Genomic DNA, 6,261 nt, shown 5'->3' with positions numbered 1-6,261 from the left:
TGAAGAATATACACAAAACTCTTGTTTTATATAATATGTGAAATATGCGTTTAAAATGCAGCTAGTGAAAATCGCTATCAGACGGTCCCTAGGGAATATACTACTGGAGGTAGCTGTCAACCTCGTGCGAACTTCTGCATTTCATTGGCTGAGAGGAAACGTATGGACCAATCAAGTGTTGAGCGAGAGAGAGGTTGTATCTACTTATGCTCTAAGGACGGTCCATATCAAGTTTGCATGGTGTAAGCATGGCCTAACTCTATATTAGCAAATAGGAGCATTATATCCTGGGGCATTTGTTCGTTGCTGAATACGTGCGCGACGAATGCAATCGTTTTATCTGTTGTCGATACATGCGGCTCGCCTCAGCAATCTTTTATCTCTTTTGAGCTGCCGAGTTCGTGAGTAGCTCTGCCTCTCTCCTAGGGAGTTTTTAGCGCTGCCAAGTAATTTCGGAACGCACTCTGTATAAGGCCGAATATGGCCGAGTGCGTGATGGTAATAGAAGAGCTCCACGCATACCGACTTATTGTAACGGTCGGTCAGAGTAAAAAATTTCGAACCGAAGCCCCCTACCCCGCACCATACTGAGATCAATGGCTTAGCAATTTCGTGGTCAACGTGTTACCCAGAAAACACAAAAATGACTCGGTCGGTAAGAATCAGATTTCCTGTTCGCAATCATCCCGCTTTATTTTGTTTTGGCGCTGCGCGAAGCGGTCACATCCGGTAAGAAATGTAGTACGGGGACGGGAGTATAGAATATTATATTGCCCTGAAAAAATGGTTACGTACGGACATGGATGCGCGTTCATACACATTGAATGAGTTTGAAATGCAGAGCAGATAACCCGTGAATGATTGTGAATAAAAATCTAATTCCAAACATCACCGAAGCTCCTTAACGCGTAAAAAATTGTGCGATGATCTCTACCGAATTTATAACACTACGCTACTCGACTCAAAGCGAGGACTTTGACGGTTGACATTTTCCACGCGCTGGGGAGTCGGTCCGTCCAACGGAACGGCCAGTCACCCGGAGTACCGAGGATACTGATTAGACGAGAGTTTGCGGCCTTCGTTATCCGCAGGATTAGAAAACACGTGAGTCATTTTCACACTCTACTACGATAGTTAGGTTAAGGCGTAAACGACCCGCCCATTCTCCCTGAATCCTCACCCGTAACAGTCCCTGTACATACGAAGCCGAAAACTGCACCAGGCGTCAGGGGTGTGTCTCGCTCTCGGGTGTATATAGGCTAATCGTAAGCGTGCCGACACGGCAATCTAGTCGACTGTATTGTCACCGACAGCTAATCGCCCCGTCTTAATAACCAGACACGCATTACCCACGACTGTGTAACTGGGTATATCGCCCTTTGCAGAGTCTCTGATTCAAAATATTCGGCAAACATACCGATCGCCGCCATTGGCCGTTGAATGGTCGGCATCGGCGTTGACGCGACGATGCGAAGGACGGTTGATCGTGCGGTACTTAATGCCCGCTCCGTAATCGAACGACGGCACAAACCGATTCGCTTTTTGTAGCAATTTCGTATTTCGGCGTGTTGACATCGCCGCCCTAACAAAATTCCTTCGAAAAATAGTGAAACCAGTCGAAGCGATTCGCTCGCGCCCCACCCCGAGTCCTTCCTTTGAGCGGAGCCTCCCCCCTCCCTCCGTTCAACCATCGCTGCTTCGGTCACGAAACGGAGCCAAATCGCCCTGGGATACCGCGGTGCGAGGATCGCTTGCTTCTGCCGGTTTCACGAATATACGTACACACATCAGCATACGCGGTGCGTGCATAGGTACAGACGAGAATTTGATTAATATGAGTTACGACCGTTGCTATCGACGCGTTAACTCCGGCTGCCTCGTTGTAAATACTTGGTTATATTTGTGATAAAGTAACGAGTTGCTATTAATTCTTATTTACTTAAGTGGTGGTGTCGAGTGCGCGGAGTGATCTCTATCTCTATCTCTCTCTCTCTTTCACTTATATCTTTTTCTCCGCGACTTATGTATGCGCTTACACTGTGCTAGGTATATTAAAGTGGCTTCCAGGTATTTGTTGATTTATTAATCCATCGCCGTGGACCTACGGTTAGTAACGACGACGACGACGACGACGACGACGGTAACGGCACACGGTCATCTCAAGGTGCGTGTCTACTTTTTACTTCTTCGTTACTCATTTATTTTAGGTATACTCTTGACGGCGTTGGCTGCGGGCCGCCACATCGAATTTCAACGCCCAACTCTTCACGACGACTTTTCGATCCTTCGCTACTATTCGCACATTTCGTAATCTCAAAATCTCACAATCTCACAAACTCTCCAACTCACGCGCAAGATTTTTCTTGGTTTTTTCGATATTAGTTGGCTCTACTTTTTCGCTCGGAATCGATGCCCCAAATCGCGAGTTGTCAGTGAATTTTAGGTTGCCGAATACCTTACAGGTACATATAACGTATATTTTAGAAATAGGTTCTCTTTGTCGTTACCTGATGTTTCGGTTTTATATCACTTGGCATTAGAAGCGAAGCGATGCCCTTTCGGATCTGGTTCAAATGCTAATTCGGACTGAAATTTTTACTCGGCGAGACGATAAATTAAGAAGCGAGATTTAGAGTTGAGATTTTGCTGGAAAATTATTGTACGCTTTAGGACGAATCATCGAATTCTATTATGCAACATCGCGATAAGATTATTCAAGAATTGTAAATTTTAAACAGTTTACGCGGGTAAAAGCATTTCCATTCTCTTATGGACTATTTCTGGCAATCGATAGAATTTGAGTTTATACGACTCTTCGTCACACTATTTTTGCCCTTTGACCATCGTTAGTCATTGAATCTGATAACGGCAGCGTACCTCGATACATACCGCATCAGTTTGAAGTTCCTAAAGCTAACGAAACTATGCATTTTTCGGGAAAATCGAAGATTTTCTGAAGGTGAGTAAATCATAATGACAGAAGACAAAGTTACTAGATTATCACATATCAGGCCGATATTTATTCTCCTTATTATGCTGCAATGAGGTTTAAACGTTGGTTTTCACATGTTTTTACAGAATTTTTAACTCAAGTCTGAAATGACTTTGGTTGTTTCTAAGTACGAAAAAGCTATTGATCATCCTTGATTAATTGATTGATTATTCCGCGAAATTTGGCAAAGAAACCGGACCAAGTATGTTCTTACTCACACGTTATTCAAATGTTTAAAAGTCACACGCTGTGAGGCATCTCTTAATGTCAGCCTTGAGTCGACGATCCTGTACTCGACAGGATTATCTATCCGACGAAGATCATCCTCCACAGACCTTTATCCAGCGAATAAAAAATATTTCCCCAAATAGAAACGATCAAATACTCAGAGTGATTTTAACGTTGCAAAATGGTGAATTTCTTTCGACACTTCTTTATCTCAATATCGTAATGCTGTTATAAGTTGGGTGTCGTCCTGTGTAAGGTACTCTTATAGGATTTTATGGCTTCTTGTGTATCGCGTATGCTTTGCTCGCCTGTCCGTCTATCGATTCCATTCCACTAGGTGTATGGACGTATTCGAGGTACGAGGGACAGTTTTTTCGACCCTCATATCCGGACAAAACACAGGGTGAAACGCGTGACGGCGCGGATCCGTCGAAAGCAGTCTTTCCACAAGTACGTGTATCTGCAGGAACAACACTCGACTCTTGTTTAGCCGGTTAGATAGCGGCCATGTTACGTCGTCGTACGGTACCATTTGTTGTTCGTTTTTCACGGCTGCAACAATAAAAACAGAAGAAAAAAAAAATGTACGAAAATCTTACCGAGTTAATAATAGGTTTACTGTTATATGAATGAAACTTTCCTTCTTTTTTTTCCTTCTTTTCATCTCACATGTATCCCAGGAATATATAACTTGTAGGTTTCTCTTTAGACGCGTTGTCTCGTGCGTTTGTGGACGCCTCTTTTGCAGCAGAATTAATGAAGGATTATTGAAGAAACTCGTAACGTTGACGTAACTTAACGTATTGAAAAAATCACTGTTTGGATTTTATTACAAAGAGAATCAGTTTACAGATGTTGTTTGTTTGTAGTTGTAAACTGAATATATGCGGCTTGCAGTATTTTTTATTATTCTAAATTAGTGGGTTACGTTAATTCGATAAAGTCAACATCTGGAATTAATCGATTCAGGCTAACGTCGGTCAAGCTTCTGATTGCAATTCCTCTAACAAACAACGCATTAATGTTCGTTCGAATCGAGATTCAATTTATTGGATTCCATTCAATTATTGTTGTTGTTACGCTTTTAGGCAGACGTTGTGCAGATTCTAACGTTTATTCAATAATTTTATCGAATTTTCCTCTCTGTTTTCAACGATAAGAGAATATTCATTGGTGGCGGCTTCTAGAATGCCAGAAAAGTTAAATTCAAGATTGAAATTCTAAGTAAAAGTCATTATTACGATTGCATAAGTGTTTTACTGAACCGCATAAAGCGATACTATGTATATATGTAATGAAAGAAACAAAATTCGCAAAATATCTTTAAATATATGTATATAATTTTTCTCTGCGTCTGTTAGTCATCGTGTAACTTTTGATCGACATGGCCGATTGAGGTCATATTCATACAATATATTTGTATTGTCGAGACGATGGTTCGTAGCTATGCAAAGATTAATTTTTTTTAAGCGGGGGTTACATTAGATTCGATTATAGATTAGGTCACTAAATTTCGATGCCGGATACCGAAGCCGCGACGGCCAGCCAGTGTTTATATTGTACTGATTTTCAAACCATTCTTAAGTTGTATAAAAATAATTTTACTCGAAATCATGAATATAGATATATGTCTTGCAAACTTAATTTGACAGTAAAAACTTAAGATGCTTGATCGAAAATTCAAAGTCTTATTTCTGAATTTTGATATTAGATTTTTCGCGATTTCAGAGAGTGTGTGAAAGCTAATTATCTATTTGTGGGTACAAAATGGTGAAATTATAGCTAAATACTGTATTAATTAAAAGATTCGTCGGCTATTGGAAGACTTTTCAATCAAGCTTCAGACGGATAATAAGTTTTTTATTCGACCGATGTTGAACCAAAAGATGAACATCCATTCGTATATTATCCTTGTTTCGTTCGTTTCGTGGCGCAGCCTGATTTCCCCCACATTTATCATTATCAATGGCTGATTGTGATATATACGTCTTACGGAGGCTCGATCTCACGGCTCACGACGAGATGTAATATTCTTGAGAGGGAGAGGTGAAGAATTCTATGTTTAAAGTCTGACATCAATCAGTTGCCCGAGCCAGCGGCAATAATCCGCTCAGCTATACGTATGCAAGCACGCGTATCTCTGCCTATTACATACGTAATATACGTAAACTACAGCTACAAGTTGAAAGACAAGTACATATATATGTATGTCATGTATGTCATGTATGTATGTATAGAAGTTTTGTGTAGGTATGCTACCAATTGGAATTGGACAATTGACGAAAAGTGTATTCTTCTTTTTCTATTCTGACGCTAACTCGACTACATCTTGGATACACGAGATAGAAGTTTGAATTATCCAGCTTAAGCTACAGTATTTCAATTTTTCAAGTACCTATTTAGAGTGAATTTTTTACGGTTACTATCATACAATGTCAAATTTTTATGAGAATTCGTTGTTACAAAAACGTTTTAAATTTACACCTTGTGAAAATGTAAGCGTTATTCCATATCAACTGATTTAATTTTATCTAGTTCCTTGACATTTTTTTTGTATTCTTTCAGTCGTACGATAGTTTTTGACCAACAAAAATGGATATTTAACTTAAAAAAATGTACGAAGTAGTGCATTTGTTGAAATTGTAGTTGAACTCCGGATTGCGAAGAAAGATATATCGTCATTAAATAAGTTGGTATTTATTTACTTTTGCAGGGATTTTCCCACAGTATGTAGTCAGATAAAAATATGCAATGACTCGATGTTAATCCGATAACTGTGCGTGCAGAATTTAAATGATGAGAAAATCCATTTTCCTTGAGTTCGACATCTGCGATACCGCGGAAACAAGAAACCCTTTTTTTACGAGGTCAAGCGCAAGTGACCTTTAGTTATTGTTATTTTTATTTGCAAATTTATTTCTGTCTATACCGATTTATTGAAAATTGAAACATGGAATAGCCTGTATTATTTACACTTTTTTCATCTTTCGTTGTTTTACTTTTAAAAACGTATCACCACCCAGGATGGATCTAATTTACGT

The 6,261-nt window shown here is 39.8% G+C and overlaps 1 protein-coding gene across 2 annotated transcripts in view; it reads left to right on the top strand.

Moving 5' to 3' along the window:
* Positions 1–818: 818 nt before the first annotated feature.
* Positions 819–6,261, top strand: part of LOC124409480 (protein hu-li tai shao) — a 56,954-nt gene continuing 51,511 nt past the window's right edge. Inside the window, exon 1 of one of the 2 annotated variants that reach the window (XM_046887097.1) lies at positions 819–1,104. The gene's annotated coding sequence lies outside the window, so the exon portion shown is untranslated. Of the gene's footprint in view, positions 1,105–1,716; positions 2,165–6,261 lie in introns of those variants that run through there. The other variant, XM_046887099.1, reaches the window with a different exon arrangement.

This window comes from Diprion similis, chromosome 8 (genome assembly GCF_021155765.1).
Source record: "Diprion similis isolate iyDipSimi1 chromosome 8, iyDipSimi1.1, whole genome shotgun sequence".
Taxonomy (NCBI): Eukaryota; Metazoa; Arthropoda; class Insecta; order Hymenoptera; family Diprionidae; genus Diprion; species Diprion similis.
Note: the sequence above shows the minus strand (reverse complement) of the source record. Positions and strands in the feature narration are given on the sequence as shown.